This window comes from Phodopus roborovskii, unplaced genomic scaffold (assembly GCF_943737965.1).
Source record: "Phodopus roborovskii unplaced genomic scaffold, PHOROB, whole genome shotgun sequence".
NCBI classification, from domain to species: domain Eukaryota; kingdom Metazoa; phylum Chordata; class Mammalia; order Rodentia; family Cricetidae; genus Phodopus; species Phodopus roborovskii.
This window is the reverse complement of record NW_026125052.1, coordinates 22,489,328-22,514,214: the sequence shown is the minus strand read 5'-3', so window position 1 is coordinate 22,514,214 and position 24,887 is coordinate 22,489,328. Positions and strand designations below refer to the sequence as shown.

General features: G+C 51.0%; 1 protein-coding gene across 1 annotated transcript in view; it reads left to right on the top strand.

Moving 5' to 3' along the window:
- Positions 1-24,887, top strand: part of Cacng4 (calcium voltage-gated channel auxiliary subunit gamma 4) — a 53,027-nt gene that overhangs the window by 695 nt on the left and 27,445 nt on the right. The gene's annotated exons all lie outside the window — the stretch shown is intronic.

The following is a 24,887-nucleotide window of genomic DNA, read 5'->3' as shown; positions in this document are numbered from 1 at the left end:
CGCACACCCCCTCGCGCACAGACACAATGAAACACACGGAAACTCACGCACACGCGCGCAGCCCGAGAGCGGAGCGATCCCCAGGGGCCTCGCCGGCGCCCCTGGGGGAGGTGGAGGCTGGCGTGGGGGCGGGAGGAGTCTAGGGTTGTGGGGGAGCGGACGCGGGAGGAGGGGGAGGGGTTGCTTGGCAACCGGTGTCTGTGCGATTGCTATGGGAACTGGCCATCCTGGGGCGGGGCCGGCCGGGGGCGGGGAGCCCCGTGGCATCTAGGTGCTCTCTCCAAGCCCCTTACTGAGGGAGTGAAGGCGGGGTACAGGTTGGGTCCCAAGTGGGTCCGGGGTACCTTATGCCGGACACCCTTCTCATATTCCACGAGGCCACAGACTCACACCTCCTTGCGCGATGTGGACCAGAAGGGAGCCACACCGCGACTCCCGTAACTGAAGCAGCGAGCCCGGGGTCACAGCCCCTCAGTACGAAGGCTGCAAGAGACCGCTACAGGAACCACACAGGGGAGGGGAGGGCTGTCCGCGGACCCATAGTGGGCTAGGAGGGGCGTGGTCGGCCTGTCAGGGCAGGGCGGGGCTCTGAGACCCCCTAGCGTAGGAGAGAACGAGGCTGGAGAGGTGTGCTGAGATGGAAATGAATCTAGAGGTCGCGATCCGGTTCCATGAACTGTGGGGACAGCTTCCAGGAGCGCACACCAGATGCCTCTGACGTCTGAAATGCTTTCGGCTTCTTAGCCCTCCCGGCGCCCTCATGCCCAACTGTGAAACTCGAACTAACAGGTGTCTACAGAGGGGCGGTCTGGTTCTGTCTGCCAGGTTGTTGTCTGATCCACTGCTTGGTCTTGGCTCCGAGATTAGGGACAGAACGGGAGTTGGCGATCATAGCTTTAATTTTCCAAAAATCCCTAGATAGTGTTTCCTCTTTCTTTCCCATCACCTTTTGTCTTGTGTTCACTCCGCCCCTGGGTGGTTGAGGAAATTCTTCTATCCTTTTACTGCAGCTACAACCCCTTCCGCTACAGCCCCTTCCGCTAAGTGTGGTAGCAAGTGACAGGAGGTTGGGGACCGGCTGTTAGAAAGAGGGCCCTTCCTGGCCACGTTTGGAGCCATCTGAAAGGAGGCTTTGTGAGGTTGTCTGCTCCGCGATGCTCCCCCCCCCCCCGCTGTCCCCGCTAGACCCCGGACTCCCATCCACCTTTGTCCCCAACACCGACTCCAAATCAGGGCTGCTTTTGCACTCTGGAGCTCCATGCCAGGGCTCTGAGCAGTCCGTGGATGACAGAAGTGTGAGATTAATAGTTAAGGGGGAAGCACGCCTCACAAAGGAGCCAGTGGGCCCGCGATGACACCCCCTCGTTTCTTCTGAAAAACATCATTTTGGGTATGCAGTTGCTCAGATCGTGAACACCTACTCCTCATCTGGAGAATGTACTCACGTCACTACCTGCCACAGCACCGGAGTTAGACAGACAGGGAACAAGGGCTGCGGGGCTATGTTCTACCTCACAGGCTCCACTGGATGCCATGTGTGGCATAGGGAATCATGCCACCATCACCCCCCCCACCCCCAAGAACCCCACGGAGCTGGGACCTTCCTGTTTCCCAGGGGAAACTTGAATGCCGCCGTCAAGCCTGGCCTGCATGGTGACTCCAATGCCTTCTGTATTAATTCCTCATCCTAATTAGGATTGATGCTGCACTTAGCATCTTGCCAGCTGCCTGGAGCCGTTTGAACTCACTGTTCATCAAGAGAGCCCGGAGCTGATCAGGGCAGCTGGCTTGCCTGGCAGAGAGAGCCATCTGGGGGACTTCATGGGAAGAACTGGGCTGCCTCTGTTATTCCCCAAAGCTCAGGGGGTGCTGAGGGACAGGGAGGGGCTGTATCTGCCTCCCACGGCCAGAACAGCCTCCTGAGACCAATCGCCTGAGAGTTAGTTCAGGATTCCAATGCTTAAATCCATAACTGGGCGGGAGCTGCCACTTATCTCATAAGAACACAGCATGGAAGCTGACAGCTCCCAGAGCCACGGATGCCTCCTGTGATGCCAGCCCGCATGTGGTGGCCAGGGGCCGAGACCAAGGCAGTGCAGTTAACCTCAGGCCACTCCCTAAGGATACCAAGAGGTGTTTCAGAGGTTGCTACTTCTGTGTTAGTTTTGGTGGGTAAAATGCACTATTTTTTCCTGTTTCTAGCAGCAGCCCCCCCTCCACACACACAGGCATGACATCTGCATCATACACCACACCCTCCACATGCACACAAGCTTGACATCTGCAACAGACACACACACACACACACACACACACACACAAGCAAGATATCTGCACCATACAGACACACACAGAGACACCTGACATTTATACCACACATACACACAAGAATGACTTCTGCACCACACACAAGCATGACATGTGCACCACACACACACACACACACACACACACACACACACACACACACGCCATGTGAATTATGAGGTGGAAGATATTAAAGAGTGAACCCTTTGGGCTAAAATGCACGACTTCACAGCCGACAGTGAATAAAGAGCTCGAGGACTCTGGTGGGTCTGCTGGCAACCAACAGCCCGCCCCACTCCTTGCATGTGTCCTGTGCACGTTAGACTCCATTTCCTGTGTGTGTCCTATGCATGTTAGACCTAGAAAGTTCAACCCTCTGTGCTGAGGTGTCCACAGAGACATCTGAGAGGGGCAACTGCTGTGTCCAGCTCCAGCAGGCCTGGCCTTGCCCCAGCCTCCCTCCACCCACCAAACAGCATCCCCTCCACCCACCCGACCGTCCACTGGACAAATGTCAGAAGACTCGGGTGCTCAGTGCTCCCCAGCAGGCCCCCGCAGCCTTGTGAGGCGCTGCCTTCACCCACATGTGCAGGCAAGAGAGAACAGTTCTGGAACTTGCCCAGGAGCACCCAGGCAGGAGGCAGCCAGGCTAGATTTGAGCCTCTATCTCTACAAAGCCCTTCCCGCCATGTTACCCTGCCCTTTCCCCAGCAGCTTCTGGGTTGCCCATTAAAAATAGAACCAAGTATTTGGCTACTCAGTGGAGCCCAGCACTAAGGCTGGGTGGCTGGCAGGAAGGCATTTGGAAGCGAGAATGTACAACCGATGCATAAATTGCGTAACACACTCTTGTCTCTCCCTCTCCCTCTCCCCTCCCTCCTTCCACGGACTAGCAGACACACTTCTGCCCTCCTCACCCCACTGTGCATCTCTTTGTCTATCTCTGGCTGAGGCCAGGGACAGAGGGAAGGGGAAACAATGTCATTTCTGTCCCAGGCATCATCAATGAATGGTTATTTAGTTCCTTGTCACGTTGGAATGTAGAAGGTGCAGATCACGTCCTGCTCAGAGACAGAAGCACTCTTTGGGTGCGGAGGGAGAAGATGGCTCTGGGTCCAGACGCGCCAGCGTAGAACCATGGGCCAAGGCTCCACACCCATAATGCACCCCAAAGCGCACACAGACCCCCGAGAGACTGGGCGTTAGCATCAGAGTGAAGTTGAGCCTGAACAGCACACTTTCCCTCCCCACGCTTCCCCCACAACATCACCCACAGATGAAGCTGCCTCCAATACACTCACGATTCTGTCAGAACCTTAACAAGACAGTCTTGACATCGGTGGTGGGGCTCTCGTGCCTGATCTGTGCAAGCTCAGTGCTGGGCACTGGGAGAAAAGGCGATCCTTTGCTTTTCATACTAGCGTCCCCAGCCTTCATCCCCACAGTGACACACAAGTGTGTGTGTGTGTGTGTGTGTGTGTGCACTGTACCCTGTGTGTGTGTGGGGGGGGAGGATAGCTAGGATGCCTGCTCCAGAAGCTCCAGCTATCCTAAGCCCTGCCCACCTGCCCACAGGTAGGAGGGGTGTATAATCTTCATATACCTCGAGTTCTTTCGCGGTAGGTGCGCTGGGAAGTGGGCCTTCACACCACACTCTGGGATGAACCAGACCACTCAGAGAGCCTGCATCCAAATGATTGCTTTGCCACAGCAGCTGCAAGGCCCTGCATAGAGCCGGGACAGTCGCCTTTGATGTTTGTTTTTCTTTAACTTGCACTAACCCATAGACAGCCCATCCAGTGTGGCTGAGGTGGGTGGTAGTGGCCACAGCAGGCTCTCCATAGCTACTGTTTTGAATTGCCACCTTCTGGTCCCCTGGGGCCGTTGGTGTTAATCACAGTCATCACTTACGGAAGACTCTCATAGGCGGGTGTAATTGCCAACAGCACTTTCGGGTAAATATTCATTCCCTGACTTTTAGGGGTGGAGAAGCTGAGGTTGAAGATGGATGGAGCCCCTGCATCAGGCTTGCCTTTCCCAGCCCACGTCAGCTTCAGTGTAGGTACTCCATCTTCCAGCCGCTTTATGTAAAACCACTCAGGCTTGGGAAAGGGCAGCTGACCTAAAAGAATGATTGAAAGTATGAGAGGCGGGGCCGTTTAAACCATAGGCATTTCCTTCCCATTGGTCCTGGGGGTCAGGAAGACCAACGGAGCGAGGCTGGCTCCTGGTTTGGGTGGGATGCTCTTCTGGGCCTGTTGATGGATGCTTGCCCTGGAGCATTCACATAATGGAAGGAGGAAGCTGTCTGTGCAATCCCTTCTAAGAGAACCCTCCCCTGTGGTCTCATCTAAATGTCCCATCTGCGTGTACCGCTGTTCACATCGAAGATTTGGGGACCACCTTATGAATTTGGGGGCACTCAGCAGCTAGGCCACAACAAGAGTGCTTGTCTTTCCTGTCCCCCCAAGCAGCTGGCATTCACTCCCCAGTCATTTGGAGGTTCCCTCTCTCATATCTACTTGCTGATAATGCCGGATGGGCTCAGTTTTTCTGTCACCTCTCTCTCTGTCTCACACCAGGGTATTATGTAGCTCAGGCTGGCCTTGAACTCAGCACACTGAGATGACTTTTAACTCCTTTGTCTTGCCTCTACTTCCTCAGTGCTGGGATTACAGACAAGTTTACATCACAGACGAGTTTATGCCGGTCGGTGCTGGGGATTGAACCCAGGACTTTGTGCATGCTGAACAAATACCCAACTGAGCTGGAGCCCAAGCTCCTTCTTTGACTCTTCTTGAGGGAAGCACCAGCTTCTTTTCATTAGTAAGGAAAAGCTGTTCATCTGGGTGCACCTGGCTATGGAGAAACGGTGTCACGGGCATTCACAGTGCAATCCGCAGACTACAATCCATCTCTTGTGTCAGTTTTCCCAGGTAGCTCAGTTTCTGAGGACTTCGGGAAGCAAGCGGTCACCGAAAGGCAGAGCGGGAACCAGGCCTCTGGTGCTAGGACCCAGGGTCTCAGAAATGTAGAAGGCAATGACCAACACAGCCAAGCTGGAGTCGCTCAGTGTGAGGAGGACAGACTGCATGGCCTCTGCTACTGATCTGACACATGGGATCCAGCTGATCTGGAACCTTCTAGAGCACCAGGCTTAGCTTGCAGGTTGGGTGAAGCTCTGAGCGCTTCTGTCAGAGACAGGAGCTTTAAACTCCTTCAGAATACCTCAGCTGTGCTGTACTAAGACACACCTGCCTATAGTGTAAGCTGCCCGCCTTTTGGCACACTTCATTCACTCACTCATTCATTCATCCTTTCCGTACAAGGTCACTAAACACCCAGTCTCCTCAGGCCTGGGAGACCCTGGGTCCTTGCTGCAAGCAGGGCACACATTCTAATGGAGTGGTTGACAGGTCTGTGTCATGTGCCCCCCCCCAAGCTGGAATCAGGGAATGGATGTCCTGGGAGAGACTGCAATCCAGTCACAGCTGAACCTAACCCGATGTGGATGAAGGCAGATCAGCAAGGTGGACGGAGGGTGGCCCAGGGAGGGTGGCCCAGGTAGGCTCAAGGTCAGGGTTAGGGGCCCCTCCTTCTTTTGCTGGGGTTGTTGCTATTAGTTGGGCTGGGTGAAGAGGTATCCAATGGCTTTTTTTAAAAAAGTGTTTTTCTTCCTGATTTTTCCTGAGACAAGGTCCAGGAACTCTATATGTAGTCAGGGTTGACCTTGAACCCTGAGCCTCAAGTGCTGGGATTACAGGTGTCCACCACCACAAACATACTTGGCTGTGACAATTTGGATCCTCTAGCTTTATGTGGAGGAGGGGGATCGCAGAAGGCTCAGAGGCCCATAGGAGACCCAGCTGGACCCTGGCTACACTAGGTGGCCACACTAGAGTCCTGGGGCCAGATGGCAGCTACAGAGATAGGAGGTATGGAGGACAGTAGAGAGAAGATGAAGAGTCAACGTTACTGCCCAGATCTGATGCTTCACAGCTGACTGGGTGATGATGGTACCACGTCCCACAGGGGAAGACTGAAGAAAGGAGAAATTATAGGAAATCAGATCCGGGGCTCGCTCAGGTTTTTGACATCAGGAACCTCCATGTTCACAATAAGCATTGCCGGAAGCTTTCCATGGAACCTCACAGGAGGGAGCCTATGATATCTAACCAGGCCCAAGGTCAATGCCACCAGTGGCTCACAGCTAAGCAGGGGTTTTAAACCTGGGCACCCTGTCACTGTTATGTGACTGTCCTGTGTTGTAGGATCTTTAACTGTGTCCCAGCCTTGAAACACTAGAAGCCAGTAGCATATCTCCTCCAGTTGTGACCATTCAAAGTGCCTTCAGATGTCACCATGTCCCACTGGTCCAGGGGAAGCGTTATTTAGTCTGATGGCCTTGGGGTGGAGGCAGGCGGGCCTGATCCCAGATAGAAGCCATGCCCCATTCTCTAACCTTCAGAGACACAGGGAACTCAAGCAAGGAGTCTACTAATGTGTGACCTGGCATCTGTTTAAGTGCCCAGCTCCTTCCTTTATTAATAGCAAGGCTCACCTGCCTATGCCACCCCAGCACGAGGCCTCAGGCGGCCTGGGAACTGCTGATGGAGCTCAGCCCTCAAACACCACCGGCAAAGGAAACCCAGGACCAGCAAAAGCAGAGTGACTTGCACAAGGTCACATGACAGTGATGAGGGGTTAACAGCAGAGTGTTGTCTTAGACCAGCTGTGCTGTGCTGGGGTCTGACCCCAGCACAGTTTCCCCCTGGGCAATAAGCAGCCACATGAGCATATTCATAAGGGTATAACCATAAAGGCAGAGCCACTGGGAAATTCACTGCTGTGAGGCCCCAGGCCTCAGTGCATCCCTTCTACTGTGGAACCCCCTGTTCTCCACCACACCTCATAAGGACCTTCTCCTGGTATGCATGCAGGAGTCACTCTTGGGACACCTCCAAAAAGGAACACATCCGCTCCATTCTCCCAGGAGGACACCTTCCCCCGCTCCACCCACAAGTCCCCATCCCTAATTGTGTGTGTGTGTGTGTGTGTGTGTGTGTGTGTGTGTGTGTGTGCTTGTTTTTTGTTTTTGTTTTATGTTTGTTTGTTTATGGTACCGGAGCCCCACACTTACTAGCAACTGCTTTACCAAATAGTTACATCCTTAGCCATGTGTTTATTTATTTATGTTTTGAAACCAGGTCTCACTGCAATAGGATAGTAGAGCAGTGAATGGGAGAGCAATCGGCAAACAGACAGAGTAGGGATTCCCGGTACATAGTTTGTAAGAGGCTGCTGTCTCAGGCCCCTGCAGGCAGCCCCAAGGAGTAAGCCCTGTGATTCTAACCAGGCAGGGCAGGGACTTAGGTGACAGCCTCCAACATACACAGCAGACCCTCCCAGTGTAGCTCAAGGGCCTGTGTAATTCACAGACAGTGCTGTCCCTCCCAGACCCCAGGGTCGGTCTCTCTCTCTCTCTCTCTCTCTCTCTCTCTCTCTCTCTCTCTCTCTCTCTCTCTCTCTCTCTCTCTCCTGGCTTCCAGGTAGCAGAGGGGAATCTCAGCCACGCCCAGTGTTACTTGGGTACCTGGAGCTTTTTTTTTTTTTTTTCTTTTGACAATACTGAGGTTTGAACTCAGGGTGGCGCACATGATAGGCAAACACCCTACCTCGGAGCTACAATCCCCAGCCTGTTTTGGTTCCTTAAGATGGTCTCACTGCACAGCCCAGGCACCCTTGCAGCCCTTCCTCCTCAGCCTCCCAGGTGCTGGAATTACAGATAAACACCACCACGCCTGCTGCAAATGATGTTCATCCTTGCTACCCTCTCCATTGCTGCCTCATCTCTGCAAAAAAAAAAAAAAAAAAAAAAAAAAAAAAGCCAAAGGGCCAGTAAGTTCCTTAACCCAGCAGAGTTCCACACAGAGCCTAGGAAAGAAGTAAAACTTGTCAGCCTGCCTGCCTCACCTGCCAGGAGCCTTTTCCTTCCTAGCTGTCAGGGACAGAGGCAAGATCCAAATGCTCATCACAGCTAGCCCTTTCTCCCCACATCAGTCCACACAGAAGTGGCGATAACACTGAAGTCACTGAGATCTGGCTTCAAGTCCAAACTCTCACTCGTCAGCTGTGTCTCCAAATGTGAGATCGGCTCCTGGGTTGTTTTAATATTAGTCTACAAAACATGCAAAAGGCCCTTCCTTGTGCCTGGCACCTTGTCGTCATTTGAAACATGTCCTTTTATTTTTTTGCCATTTCCATCATTCCAGAACTTTGGAAGTCTTCAGAGCACAAATAGATCTTCCAGATGTTGCAGCTAACCTGGGCAGATTACCTAGTCAGCTTCCAGGCTCCAGGGTGTGGGGATGGAGGAGGCTGAGCCTCCCCTAGTGGAGCTCATCCATGCTGGCTCGTTGCTCTGAGAGACTGGGAGACAGAGCTCCACAGGGCTACTGAGAGCCCCCAAATTGATGGCTGAGGAGGAAGCTGGGTGGCCATTGATATCCAGCTATAAAAAGACAACATCTGGGCTAAAGCTAAGGATGCTTTGGTGCATCCGTCCTCCTGCCTAGAGCCAAACTCAGCTGTGATTCCCAGTGTCAGGGATGGGGACAGATAAAGAATGGCTGGGTCCCAGGATGTGAGACCATTGCAGAGGGTCAGCGGAGTTGTGGACATCTGAACACTCTTCAGCTGATCCGCTAACCTCTTGAGCCTCTTTCTTTGAATTGCTCAGTCATCAGATTGGGGAATGATACTCACCCTCGCCTCCATGCTCCCTCCCTCCTCTGTCTCCCTCCCCCTGCAGCTTCCCTTCTTTCTAGCTTCCCTTCCTCTTCCTCTCTCTAACCTTGCCCCCTCCAGCAGCATGCAGACACGCAGTATGAAGAGACTTGGGAAGGCCTGTGATGGTGGCCATGCCCCCATAGAGGCAGGAAGCAAGACTTTAGAACCCTTTTCTTGGAAACACTCTGAGCTTGCCTCTCCCCATCTCCAACACACCTTGACAGGGAAAGGCTTGCACATGAGATCCTCACACATAAGGTGTGGGACAAGCTGTGTGCCAACTGGAGGAGTCTCCCTTCCCTCTCCCATGGGTTGTCATCAGCCTCCATCAAAAATTTCAGGGGCTCTGCCTTGTGCCAGCTTGGCATTAGCCACTGCAGAGACAGGGTAGAGCCTTTTTCCTGATATTTGCTAGTCGTCTGGGCTACCTCTAGAACACAGCTTCTACCTCCTTCCCCAGCCACTTCTCCTCTGTGTGGGGCTGCTCAGCCTGCCTGCATCTTCACCTAGATACCTGTATCAGCCCTATTTTTACTCTCTGCATGCAGCCACAAAGATCCTGCCTAGCTATCAGTCAGATCACATCACTCCCCAGCTCCCTCCAGTGAGAACACTCCCACTTGTGAAAAAGCCAGGCTCAGCCCTATGTTTCTATCTCTAACCCTGTCCAGCTCTGACATTTCCCAGAGTCCCAAGTGAACCAGCTGATGCTTAATTGGAGGAGAGGTTAGAGGCAGTCAGAGAGGCCTGTGTTGGAATCTTGCTCCAGTCTACTTGGACACATTCCTTTGTTTCTCTGAGTCTCTGTTTTCTCATCTGAGAAATGGGGGTATGAATGTTAAACAGTCCCCATGTCATAGACTAGCCACAAAGATCAAATGGGATTTTCCCTGGGGAGCCCTGCTCTGCCCACACTTGGTGCCCAGAAGGCTGGGAGAACCATAAGGTGATGTCTGGGAAAGGAGCTGGACCAGTTCATTAAGAGTCACTAAGCTATGGGCCAGTGAGATGACTCAGTGGGTAGAGGCACCTGTTGTCTACCTGAGTTTAATACCTGATTCACAGACGAATCAACTCCTTCTAGTTGTCTCCTGGACCTCCATGATTGTGCTATGGGATGCACAGCACCCCTAACCCCTACACACACCATACACACACACACACACACACACACACACACACACACACGCACGCACACGCACACACACGCACACACACACACACACACACACACACACACACACACACACACGGTGTTAGTCACTGCCAAGCTTGAGGCTTACATATAGTAGGCAACCATCAAGTGGGTTTTTTGGGTTCACTTCTCCTGTGGAGCAGAGATGGACTGAAGCTACGAGGCCACCAAGACTGTCCCTGAGTTGAAATGATGAGAACCGAAGCCAGGATGCTGGTCTGAGGGAGGCCAGTAGCTGTTGGATGTCCAAGAAGAGGAGTGTGTTCCAAAGACTGAAGAGACCCACCTGACCCACTGACCGTGATGGATGGCAGTTCGGGGACATGTGGTTCAGAAATAGAAGACCTGAGGAAGCTTGTAGTGGCTCAGCCCAGGAAATCCACAGAAGAGCTGTTCTCCAGGGCTGACTGGGGAGAAGAGAACTCAGCTTCACTATGTGCCTGGCTCAAGACCTCTCCTTTCCTTGGTTTGAGACAGCCATGGCCCAGGGCTATAGCTGTGGAAGTCCTGATGATCTCAGGGTGGCAGTCACACTTCAGAACTAAAAGTCTGGCTGAGATACCTGGCGGTAAACTTTCGCTGTAGATAGTAAACTACCATACAAAAAGTGCTGTTGGGATTCTTAAAGGTTGGCATTCCTGGTTTGGACAAAAAAGGGGGAGAGACATCTAGGAAATTTGGCATCAAAATGGGTAGAGAAAAACATATTTCGGGACCAAAGATATAGCTCATTTGGTAAAGTGCACAAAGCCCTAGGTTTCATTGTCAGCAGAGACCACAGACCAGATGTAGTGGTGCACATCTGTAATTCCAGTACTTGGGAGAGATGGAGTCAGGATCAGGACCAGTTCAAGGTCACCCTCAGCTGCTTAGAAAGTTCACGGACTGCCTGGACTACAACGACTCTTGTGCTGGGAAGAGGGGCGAGAAGAGAGAGAAACACCCATTTTCTCGTGGCGAGGGAGTGGGACTCCAGGCACACACTATGCGAAGGCCCTGAGTTTGCTATTGGGAATCATCCTCACCACTCCTCCACCTTTTTCACTGCGGCAGGCTCCCTCCATCAGACTCCGGGCCTGCTTACATGCTTAGTCTTATTAGCCAGATTGCCCTGAGGATCCTCGGCCCCTTCCTTTCTAGGCTGGGATTTCAGCCTTACCCAACCCACACTTAGGTGGGATCTGTGGATCCAAACTCAGTCCTTACACTTGTATGACAAGCTCTACTCAGCCAGCTCCCCAGCCTCCAACCACTTCCGGATGAGAAGACTGAGCAAATGCCAACAGTGAACCTGAGCAACCTGCTCTGCTTCAGGGAGACTCTGCGATACAGAAAAACTGGTGCTGGGGGAAGAGGGTCGTAGAGATGGCTGCTGCTTAGAGGCTGAGGTGGGAGTGAAAGCTAGAACTCACTTCTCTAGCATTTTTTCTAAGAGCTGCCACCAGGACGTTCCTCCCATCAGGATCAGGGCCTGCCTCGGAGGGAAACCACCACTAACAAGCACTTGCAGGGGCCCTGCTGAGTGCCTGACTTTAGGCTAGGCACTGTGATTCCAAAAAGCCTACAAACACATCCCATCTGATTCTGGAGTGCATGTCATACAATGAGCCTGGACTAAACAGTACTCTTGTAATTGGCTTCATAGAGAGCAGCAAGGCAGTGAGGCAAAGCCAGACCTGGTCTAAGTAAGGTTTTGAATCCAGACTGCCTCCTCCTGCCTAGGAAACCCTAAGCCAATCATTCCACCTTCTCTGAGACTCAGTTGCTTTCTCGGTAAAATGGGTTGGTAGCAATCCCTACCTTGCTCATTTTCTGGCAGGAGTGGACAGTCCAGGGCTTGGCGTGGAGCTGGAATTGTGGCCATGAAACATCTGCATCTCCTTTGCTATCATGAAGGATGCCCAGCACCTGGAGATTGTATGATAGCCAAGAGTAAGCATGGGTCTTAGAAACAGAATTCTTTAGTGTTTATACCCCAGGGCCTCTGCATGCCTTGCTTCTCATCTATACCATGGGCAAGGAAAAAAACTGAGACCACCCCCCTCAAGACACCCTCAGGACATCTCAGGACACCCAGGCTCCCATCCAGAGGCGGCACAGCCCAGCCAAGGCCATGCCACCAGCTCATCATTAAGATGCTGTGGGTGTGGGGTGAGGCTACCCTGTGCTGCTTCCGGCCTCGCTCTGAAAAGCCCCTATAACAAGTGCACATTGACAGCAAGGGTCCCCCAGGCGAGCACGATGTCCCGGGCTCGCATCTGAGCCCTTGCCCGAGACATTTTCTCGCTTCAGCAGTTTGGCTTGTCATACAAAAGGGGCTCTGATTCCTCCTGATGGCTGACTCCTCTTGCATGAAAAATGGCTTTTGTTGTCTTTGAATCCAAGGAGCCCCAGGATTCCTGAACATGAGTCCAGGCCAGATGCCCGGTGGCTGAGAGGTCCCGCTGGCCTAACGGTTTAGAGGGGCTCTCTTCTACCTTGATGATCACTTACAACCTGTAGTCTGAGGCAGGCCCTAAGGCTGTTGCCCTCTGGCCTCTGAGTTTGTCTCCTCTTCTCATACTAGTGAGCTCCTTTTTCCATGAGTGACAGCTTTGATGTGTCCCAAAGGTTCCTTTGTAGGGGGCCACTGTACCAACATAGCCATCATCCCCATCATTTACATACCTGACTGCCCCTGGTTCTCTGTTCTTTTTTGTGTGCAGCCCACCCCCGCCCATGTGTGTGCTCTTTCGTGCATGCATGAATTTGTGTGTGGAGACTATCACGCAATGTCAGGTGTCCACCTTGTTTTTCTGAGACAGAGTTTCTCATTGAACTTAGAGCTTCCAATTTAGCAAAACTAGCTGGCCAGAGAACCCAAGTATCTGCCTGTCTTTTCCTCCCCAGCACTGAGATGCCAGGCACCTGCCACCTCTCCAGGCTTTTGTGTGGGTGCTAGCGATCAAGCTTGGGTCTTGGGGTTTGCATGGCAAGTACTCTACCCACTGAGCCACCTTCCCAGGCTTGGTCCTCCTCCCATAAATATCAGGCTCTCCCCCTTTTTTCCTGTCTATCATCCCTCTTTGTTTTCCTTTTTATTTCTAATAATTTCTCCTCTTCCCTTTCTGGTCAGCCATATTTAAATCATGCAAGCTTCCTGTACGAGACACTCTTTTTAAAGTTCTTGTAGCATTTCCTAGATTTAAAAAAAGAAAAGAAAAGTATTATTTTAACTCTGCCTTGATTAGGAGGTTCTTAAACACAAAGAGAATGATATTAAATAGCAAGTTGAGTGTGTGAAACCTCACAGTTGTGGACCTTTAGAGCTCATCTGGTGCAGAGTAGATAGGATTGTGGCGATGGCTGTTTTATTATGCTGGGAAAAATATTGGAAGGAGGTTCACCAAAATGTTAATGCGGTAGTCACGGCAACCAGGAGTGATTTATCTTATCTCCTGTGGTTTCCAAATTTTCTGTTGTGTTGTGTGTCAGGGAGGTGGCATATACCGCAGGCATAAATGAAAGAAAACCATTGGGCCAGGTTCTAGACATATGAATGGGTACACAGGTCTCTTCCACACTGATGGTGTCTCATCTCTTTATTCTTAAATGCATCTGGCACCATGCCCATGGCTTCTCCAGGGTTTCTTGACTAGCCACCCCTGAATTATAACCAAATTGACTCCTGGGTCAAAGTTTCCAAGAGCCATCCACAGCCAAATCTTTTATTTCCTGGATGTTGCAGTTTATATACTGGGTTTGCATCCTAGAGACCCAGTTCTGTCAATCAAAGGTGCCCGAAGTAATTAAGGAGAAATTGAAATGCAGGTGTGGGCTCTCTGGGACGTATATCACCTATCGGAAGCCGAGTGCCTCATAGAGGGCCCCCCAAGACATCCTGAGGGGATGGCCAGACTGACCAAGTTCCTTAGGAACAGGGCTCTAGTGGCATTGTGAGAGAAGCAGCCTTAATCTGTTGCTTCACCCAGCCCCTGGAATTCTTCTCCTGTGACAATTTTAGGCAATGCTTCATTGCAGCAAAAACCCTCACAGTCTTTCAGTAAAGGACTCTCCAAAAGAAAAAAAAAAAAAAAAGGAAGGGAGGGAGGAGAGAGAGGAAGAAAGGAAAAAAGAGAGAGAGGAAGGGAGAGAAAGAAAGGAAGGAAGAGAAGAAAGAAAGAAAGAAAGAAAGAAAGAAAGAAAGAAAAAATTTCCATTGCCAATTCCATTTGTGTAAAGTTTGGACAAATCTGTGCATAGAGTGCACAGGAGGAAAAGCAGCTTCCACGGGCCTCCTTCATGCTGGTGACGTGACTTCCTTCTCTCCACATCACAGGCACTTGACCCTTTAAGCGCCACTTGATGCAGAAGGATCAGCTCCCTGTAGGTCCTCATGGCCAGGTCACAGGCTGCTCCCTGCTAGCAAGGGTCTCAGTTAGGACAAGGGTGTGAATGACCACACAGGGGATGCCAGCACAGGTTCTCAGCTCTCATTTCCAGTGCTTGAAAGGTTCTTCTTGGTTCGGATCAGAATTGGGATCAGCAGTGACGTCACACCTTTCTTCAGCCTTTCCGGGAACCTGAAAACGAAGCACTCCACTCTGGCCCTTCAAGGCCCTTCAGATTCTTGGAAATAGTTATTTCTCCTGAGACTGCCTTTCTCTGGGGGATAAGAAAGGAAATTTACCTTTCTATAATGGTGGTTACAGTATAGATTATATGCCTTTGTGATACAGATTATATATGGTTACAGTGCATATATTATATATACGGTTGCATTGTGGGTGTTTGTGCGTATGATTATTTGCCCATTTCTGGCTTAAAAATCAGCATTGTAAAATGTGGGCTAGTGCCAAACACTGACGAGATGCTGGGTGCAGACTCCTTCAGGAGACCCTCTCCCCTTTCAGAAGCGAGCCCAAGCAGGAAGAAGCTCAGGTTAGCCCATTCCAGTCCGGATGGTGTGTGCCTTCTGCTCCACTTTGGCGGCTTACCCACCCCACCCTCTGCTGATCACCTTTCTCTTTAGCATAATTACAAATCCTTTAACAACTATCAAGTGTTCTCTGTGGACGGAGCACACAATGCCTATTATCTCCCATTCCGTGCATTTCCCTTATGCCATTCCGTTTTCTCCTCCTAACAACTAGGATTTAACCGTGTTTAATTAATTATTGAATTAACTACCAAGTAATCAGGTAGCTTGTGGGCAGAAGGAGAGCTAGTGGTTGCAATGGTCCTTAGTGTATGCCAGCAGCTACCCTGAGTAGTTTACACCCATTCGTATACATTCACCTGGTTGATCCTCAGCTTCCCTCAGAGGCAGGGCACTGCCTGCTTCTTGGAGATGGGGAAACTGAGGAACAGAGAAGTTGAGTCATTTGCCTGAGGCCCCAGAGCCAACAGGTAGTGAACTCAGGGTTTGTGCCTCTAGCTTTCCTGTTGGCCTGAGCTGTACCACCTCCCATTCAATGACAGTGTTGTCGACGATCTACCGAAACCACGACACAGGCATTCCTCAGTAAGCCTCATCCTGCAAGGCAGCATGAATGCCATATCCCTGTGACTGCCAGGGACACAGCAGGTGTTAACACCCAGTCTCTGGCTCCACAGCCTGGTCTGAACTCTTTCTCTGCTAAAAAGCTGCCATATGACTGATGCACAATAAAGAAAAGGAGGGATTGTGTTGTTTCTGAAATGTCCCAAAGGACCTACAGTGACCCTAGGCGATTGGGGGGGTCCCAGCACAAGCAGTCAAGGGCTGAGAGGCTGAGTGTAATTAGAGAGTGGGACCCACCCAGCAGGGGCATCTCAGTGGTGGCTCTATGATGGCTGTGGAGCAGGCTGGCATGTCAGGTGTCACGGAGGAGGTAGGTAGAGCTCTGCGACCATACCTTTGTATGATGCTGCATCCATACCTGACTCACACAGCCCTGGCTCCATACACAGGATGGAGGCTGCTGTGAGACTGGGGGCGGCTCTGAGGATGGGGTGCTCTCAATGATACAGGGGAGCGCTCAGGTGAGACACTTCTTTGAGAAAACATTCACCGCATACATCAAACTCCCAGAAAAGGTTCCCCAGGGGCTGCCACCCGAAGTCACACTTCCACACCAACAATGCCATTCACCTACTGACTGGCACAAAACAGGTGGAAAGCAGGGTACCCATGCTGCAGGCTCCATTCAGATAAAATTCAAAGGCAGGCAAAGCTGTCGGATGTGAGGGTAGCAAAGTGGCTTCTCTGGGGGCCACTGGTGGGGAGAGGTAGGGGGAGCCTGCCAAGCTGTGAACGCGTTCTGTCTCCACCAGTGTGGGAGACACATGTCCATCTAACTCATCTCTTGGAATTGTGCTCTCTGTGTTAGCTCCGATACAAGTTACCTACAAAACAAAAATATAGTCTGGGACGACAAAGCCCCCCCAGGTGGCCTGCCCCAGGTCCAGATGCTTGTCCCCAATGGGTCCTAGTTTGGGGATTCTGGTTGTTGTTGCTTGAACCTGATAAACCCAGTGCATACCCATTGGAGATGTATGTAGCCTGCCTTGTGCTAAGTTCTAGGGATGTGAGAACTCATTTGTTCATTCATTCATTCATTCATTCATTCAGCTGCCTTGTGTGGGTACTGGAACCTGGGAGAAAAGGGTCTTTATCAGCACGTTCTGGGATGTAACACTCTTTAGAATGGCATGGCCACCCACCGGGTCATGCCTCAGGATCTGTAGCTTCCATGGAAGGTGGGGGTCTACCAGCTTCAGAAGGTAACAGGGCAGGAAGAGAATTGGGCTTGAACTCACCGGGTTCCAACAGGAACCTTCCAGACACTGTAGCATGCTTCACATGAGGTCTACCCTTGGGTGGTTCCTCCATGGGAGAGGAGAAATTCCTTACGACGTCTCAAGTCTAGAATGACTTGGCTTCTGTCCACCTGGGAGAAATCAGGAAAGGCTTCATGGAGGAGGCGGTAGGGCCTCTATGTCACCATACGTACCATGGGGGCACCGCTGTAGACTGTATGGTGCCCGTCCCAAAGACATATTAGAGTCCTAACTTCCGGTACCTGAGTGGGACTTTCGAATCGAATGGAATGAAGTAAAGTGGAGGTCATGCTCTGTTAAGGTGACCTAAATCAATAGCCCGGGCACTTCTGAGAGCACAGGAGGCATGGGAAGAGGACAGAAGAAAGAGCCAGTGAGCCTGGCCCTGTCCACTCCTCAAGCTTCCCACTCAGTGTGTGGTAGCCAGTGATAGCAACCCCGCGAAGTGAATCCATGGTAGATTCAGCCCCACATACGGCTGCCAAAATCAGTGGGCTCTGAAAATTTTTGTGCATCACACAGCAAGACTAAAATTCACGCAATTTTGCTGGCCGCTGTGTGTTGATAGCTCTCTGTGGAAGGGCTGGTGGGATAGTTCAGTCAGTGAAAGTACTTGCCTTGTATGCTCAAGGACCTGAGTTCAATACCCAGAACCCACCTTCAACAAGAGAAAAGGGGAAAGAACAACCAGGCTTAGTGACTCACGATCATAATCTCAGGAGTGGCAATGTGGAGGCAGGTGGGTCCCTGGGGCTCACGAGCTACTCCACTCGGGAAGTTGTAAGCCAGTAAGAGACCCTGTCTCACAATCAAAATAAGTGGGCAGGAACTGGACAACCACACCCAAGGTCGTTCTCTGACCTGTACATATGAGTATACCCGTATACACATGAGCATGGACACATGCATGCACACACACACACTTCACTGTGGAGTCTAAGGATGCACACACATGACCTATTCATTGCTTCCTCCGACCAACCTGGTGATATAAGTCTTGACTGTAGGCTCATTTCAGATGTAGAAACTTGAATCTTGGATGAGACAATTTCTCAAAGGTGATGTGAATTTCTTCCTGGGGCCACAACTCTTTTGAAGGCTGGATTGGGTTCCCAAAGGCAAAATGAAACTGTATGGAACACACATTCATTTAAAAGGAAGAGGAGGAGGAGGAAGAAGGGAAGAAGACTTCCTAACACATAACCGAAGAAGAATGACAACAAGAAGGAGGAGGAGGAGGGAAGGAAGGAAGAAAGGAAGGAAGGAAGGAGACTTCCTAACACATAACCGAAGAAGAATGACAAGAAGAAGGAGAAGGAGAAGGAGAAGGAAGGAAGGAAGGAAGGAAGGAAGGAAGGAAGGAAGGAAGGAAGGAGACTTCCTAACACATAACCGAAGAAGAAGAAGGGGAAGGAAGGAAGGAAGGAAGGAAGGAAGGAAGGAAGGAAGGAAGGAAGAAGACTTCCTAACACATAACCAAAATCTCGGTGGCTTCAAAGAGTGTAGATATTATCTCACAGTTTCCATGGCTTGGGAATGAGGACATGCCCATAAGCCCTCTGCCCAAGTGTCCCAAAGATACAGATGGGACACACTCCTTCCTGGAGTGTGGAGTCCTCTGCCTACAAGCTTGCTGGTTTCTGACAGAAAACAGTCAGTTGTGGTTGACCGTTGGAGGCCTGCTGACCTGTTAGCCATTAGCCAGGGGCCTTGAAGCCACCCATGGTGACATGTCCTGTGACCCCATTGGCAGTTCACAAGCAAGGCCCTTTGCTGGCTTCCTAGCTGGAACCCGAGGGGACACACCTCCTTCCTCTCCAGCCTGCACAGGAAATCTATATTATATAATCCCATTACCATATTCCTAGGTTCCACCCACCCTCCAGGAGATATCTTGGAGCCACCTTAGGATTTGCCTGCCACAGATGGAAGGGCTTCGTTACAAAGGGTGACTCCCAGGCAGGTGAACTTGACTATGAAGTCTGCCTTTGTTCCTGATTAGGAGCATGATCTCTGGGAATTTGCTTCTGCTCTCTTTAAATCTGGGTAGCCTTATTTATAAAAGGAAGATGATAATACCAGACTTAAAGGGCTGTTGCAAGGATTAGATCAGCTCAGCCACAAACCCAGGCAGTTGCTGGATGCTCAGCTCCCCCCTCCCCCCACTGTGCAAACATCTCACAAAACATTGGCTTGAAGGCCTGAATCCTGGAGCCTAGAAGGCTTGTGGGACTCCAGCCTGGTCTTGGGGTGGCATTCCCTTAAAAAAAAAAATCATGTAATTTTCAACACCCTTCTGTTCCTTCCAGTGGTGGGAACCACAGTGTCCCTGCTTGGAGAAAGCAGAAGAGTTGAACTCTTCAGTCTAGAAGTACTTGCCCTGCCATTCCCCTCCTCAGCATCCAGAGCCCAGAGGAGGTGACCCCTCTCTCCTGGTCACCTCCTGGGGATGAATCAAGAGGGCATGGGATGCCTGCTGATGACAGGCATTTTTGCTCCTCTGTGATCAGTGTGTTGGTTTATTGTATTGGTTCAGACCCTTAGAAGAAGCTTCTGTTAGTGTCCCCTGATCACATGGGTAAGGACACCAGCCCACGAGGGTACCCCATCCTGATGCAACTCATCCAGAAAGGAAATAATTTCCCCCACTCATCCCCCAAATATGAGCCTGGGGATACTACCTGATGACTGCCAGCTACACGCTTAGGAGGATCCGTGCTTGTAAATCAGAGTCGTCTCTAGTGGACGGTAGGAAACTACATCTCAGGGCAAGATGTCCACGTAGTGCACAGGACGCAGGAAGCAAAGGATCTAAACCCTGAGCGTGCTTTCCCATTTCAAAGTAGAATCCCGGTTTGAACTTCCTCTGTCTGCTCTGCTACTTCAGCCTCCCTATCTTGCCTGCTGGAGTGGACTCATTCACGGGAGCCACTGCCCACCCACTCCATCCAGCCACCAAGGCCTCAGCCTCCCTAGCTACAGTGACACTTCCTCACTGTGCTCTCAGAACTCCAAGTCTGGGCCTTGGGCACAGTGTATCTGCCATGGTCCTGGAGGATATCTGCGTAATGTTCCTGGAGGGCAGGGCCAGTGGCCTCATGATTTCAGGACATCCAAGTCAGTGGTCTAAGTGAATGCTTGCTGGGTGACTGAATGTACTGAATGGCTCTAGAAAGGAGGACCCAATTGTTCTCCATTGTTCAATAGACCCCTCTTATCCATAGAGCTGGTTCCAGACCCCTTCGGACTCTCGAGGATATTCAAACCCTTTGTATAAAATGGTGATATTTACATATAACCTTTGATTATCCTTCTGAGGACCTCAAATTGTCCTTAGATGGCTTATAGTACCCCAACAATATAAATAGCAATGTAAGTCACTGTCATGCTGTAATGTTTAGGGAGTAATAAGGAAACCATCTGTGTATATATACACACACACACACTACATATACATATATATTTTTTTCCCCAGTGGTTAATGCACAGAAGAATCTTCAGATAAAATGGGCCATCTGTACCTATCTCCTAGAACCCACATTGGGTCAGTTAAAGAGAATTTGAGACATAGACTCTATAGCTGACAAGCTCTCATCTACCATTCATACGTCTGTCACTTTTTCTGTCTGACCCTGGGTACTCCCAGGTACTCAGCGTGCAGCAATAAGAAACTTTTCCAGGATGCTGAAGAGGTGGCTCAGGGCTTCAGACCAATGAACCGCTCTTCCAGAGGTTCTGAGTTCAATACCCAGCACCCTTATTAGGTGGCTCATAACCACCTATAACTCCAGCTCCAGGGGAATATGATGCCTCAGACAGCAGAGGACATCACATTCACACACATACACACACAATTTAAGATTTAAAAATAAATCTTGAAAGAATATTTTCTCAATAGCATTAACTCACCACCCACCACGACTCCATTTCTTAGACAGAGAAAGTTATGTTGCTTGCAGCAGTCTTGTTTGGGTTGGATCCAGTGGTGAGAGAGACGGTCATAGTGTCAGGCAGGAACCTGCAAGTCCTAACGTTCAGAGCCCACCCACCTGGTGAGGAGCTTCCTGAGCCCTAGACAGAGGGCTGTGTTCACGGTGCTTCTGCATGCAGTATCAGTCTTGTGGCTGAGGCAGCCCCATTCCACCAAGGCCTAGTCCAGCCCAGCACTGCTTGGGTGTTCTTTCCTTTGCTTTGCTTTGTTTTGCTTTGCTTTGCTTTCCTTTCCTTTCCTTTCCTTTCCTTTTCTTTTCTCTTTTATAAGAGAACCTGCCCAGTTTACATCGGGGCCTGTAAAATCTAATCTGCCCTTGGCTAGACTGTAGATAAACAAGAAGGGCTTCCCATGAGAGGTTGCTCTGTGGGATCCTTTAGGAAAGGAGGTGTGGAGGTCCCCTGTGGACCTCTAGGTGTGGCTGCCTTCCCCCCTTTGAGTTTCCCTGTGAGGATGGAGACAGTAGGCATCTAGGACTTAAGCATAGTAGGTTGGTGACTCCTGGACGGACCTGACTTTAGTTCCAAACGCTAAAGCTGCTCCTCCAGTAAGGGACATTATGCATGTGTTTCCTCAGCCTTGTCTGGTCTCCCTCTCCCCAGACTATCAGAAAACATGTCCCTCCATCTGCCCTTTCCAATGCCAGCTGTCACAAGTCCTGCCAGCAAACAGAAATCTTCAAACCTTGCTGTTCCGAGGTCCTGGAGGGAAATCCTGAGAGTGTGCCTCATCCCTGTCCCCAACAGTCTAATGTCAGTAGGCAGCCCTGCTCACTTGCCCAGGGAGACACTGGCTGCAATGGCCCTCAGAGTTCACACTGGGTAGGGTACTCACCAACCCCACAGTGCCTGGGACTCAGGCTGCCTGGTTCTCAGGTCCCCAGCAGGGACCTTGGGGCCCCGATGCAGAGCTCGGCATTTGCTGAGAGCTTTTTCATCATTTATGAATGAGTGCTGGCAGCAGCCATGCGAATTAGGGCTCAGCTGGAGGCCTGGCCTCTGAGAGGCTGGGCGGGCAAGACCCAGCTTCCAGGTTCTTCCTCTTCAGCCATGCCAGCATCGTCCCTGCTGCTGCAGCTGCTACTGTGGGCCATACCTCCTAAGCACCATCCCTCCCAAGGCCAGCATCGCACATTTGTAGATAAAAGGATGTAGCCATTCATCTGCCTAAGCCCCGGTTGCTGTACCAGACAGAGCCCACTGGGCACGGACTCACCCTATGCATGAGAAGTCAGCCCACCCCCGCTCCTCAAGGATAATAGCGATGGAGTGATGGGGCTACAGGTGACCAAGTGTTTGCTCCTCGTTAGTCTGGGAACCTAGCAGACATACCAGGGCTGTGGTTCAGGGCCTCCCATGTTTTCCTTGACTCTCTAGCTTCAACCCTCAAGGAGATCCTGTTGTTATCCTGGCTGCTTGAAACAGGAAGGTGAAGCATGGGGTGGGACAGGAGGTTTTCTTGAAGAGCCTCAGGCAGACTGTGGATTGGTCTCCAGGTGGCCCTATTCTGAACACCAATGACCACAAGCCGGGTGACATGGGAAAAGCAGCATGAACTTGGAACCAAGTGTAAGCCACTTGAAAACCAGCTTCCCGTACCTGCTCATTCTGGAGCCTCAGTTACCTCCTCTATGAAATGGGACAGTAGTGCCCATCTCCTGAACTTCTGGGAGCTGTTGGTACAAAGTTGGGGGAGGGGCGCTTGGGGAGATGGCTCAGAGGCTGAAGTGTTTGCTGCTCAAGCAAATGCCAGGTGGGCATGGCAGCCCATCTCTAATTTCAGCATCTAACAGCTGAGACACAAGTCCCTGGAGCTAGTTAGCTCGTCTCATTGGTGAGCTCTGGGTTTGATTGAGAGACCCTGCCTCAGTGAGTAAGATGAAGGAACAGTTGAGAAAGAGTCTTGATATCAACCCCTGACCTCCACACGCATGTGCACACATGGACGACCTATACCCATTCGCGCATGCATGCGCACCACACACGAAGACGCATCAAAAGAAGGGGGCAGAGAGTTGCCAGTGTCTCCATGGAGACACTGTGGAGGCTGGTGGTGGGAAGAGAGAAGAGGGGAATGGGGGGAGAGAGGGACAGGATCTCCAGGGCAAGAGTAAGGTGGGGAAGGCAGGAGCTGGCACCTGGATCTTTCCAGAAGTCCACAGCCTTAGACTGTCAGCAGACAGAGCCATCCTGCAGAGGACATTAGGTGCCATCTAGCATCTTTATTTTTCTTTAACAAATGTCCTCCAGGGCCAGTTTCAAATCAAGTTTAATCTGGTGTCTGAAGCCTATAACCCGGAGTCACTAGGTGTAAAATATTCAGACCTCAGTGGACACAGTGCTGGCTCCCGGCCACAGCACTCAGGCCGCTGACCTGCTTTAAGCACCTTGGCAAACTGCATTTCTGCAGCTGCTGTCTGAATCACTGCCTTCTGTCTCTGACCTGGAGAGAGCTGCTACAGAACCGAAGATGCGTGGCCCATGTGGCTGGACCCAGATTTCAAGCCAGAGGAAAAATGACTTAATGAATAATGAAAGCCTTGAGGTCACAAGGTGGCTTTGCGCCATGCCTGAGGAGTCTGGCTTTTGAGCTCCAGCCAAGCAGAGGGAGGCCTGAAAAGGGCAGGGTAGAACCTGGCAGGGGTTGAGTCTTAGGATCTACCTGCAGCTTGCCACCATCTGGGGGTGACCTGCATTACCTCAGAAACAACCAGACCAGGCTTGAGAGCAAGATGTGTTGAGAACAGGATTCAGACAGATCTCTGGGTTTCCTGTGTTTTGTTCTTGGCGCTTCCCATCCGTCCTGCTTACTGGTGGTTAACTTCATTTTGACATTAAAATTGGTTAAAAATGAAGGCTGGTGGCACAGCTCAATCGACAGAGTACTCAGTGTACAAGAGTAAGGACCTGCGTTCAATGCCCAAAAGCACCTAAAAAGCCAGGCATGGTGGCCTGCACTTGTAATCCCAGAGCTGGGAGATAGAGGCAGGCATCTGTGTCTCCAGAGCCCAGTGGCCCATTAGCTTAGCCATATCAGTGAGCCCAAAGACCCAGTGAGAGTCACTGTCTCACAAAATCAAGGGGCACAGTTTTTAAGGAATGAAACCCGAGGTTGACCTGACCTCCACATGCATGTGAACGTACATCCATACACAAGTTAGTTAAAATTGTACTCATCTGACATTTGATCACTTTGAATCCTGTGCTGTGGTTCTTAGGGGTACAGCTCATACATTCATCTCCAGAGCATTTGTATTTATCATGTTCCATCAACCTGGGCTTTCCAGCACTGATGACTGGACTCGGGAAGACCAATGACAGGTGACTCAGTCCACTGCATCTTTTGGTCAGAGACACTGATACTCTATCTATGGCTCTCCCTGTCCAGGCTGGACATTCTAGGTCCTGGGGTATTTCGCTTACTGCCGGGAAAAAGTGAGAAGAGTGTGGAGTGAGCATTTCTTTCTGCCTTTTGCGCATGAGCACAGAACCAGTAGCTCAGAAAAGACATCCCTACATCCCCAGCCTCACGGGTCCTTTGTTTTTACCAACATGAATCAAGCAAATACTCAAAGACAAATTATGTCAGACCAAGGTCTCTGGCTTAGGCATTGAAACACAGTTTAAATGTAGGTAATGCAAGAGACTACAATGTGTGTAAAGGATGTGCACAGAGGATGGGTTCTCCCCCAACCCACCCCAACCATGGATAACTAAGTCCACTAGGCTCAAGTCCCTCCTGGCAAGTGGCTACATAATTGCATAGCGCTTGCACAAACTCTAGGTGCTGAGTCATCTCCAGCTT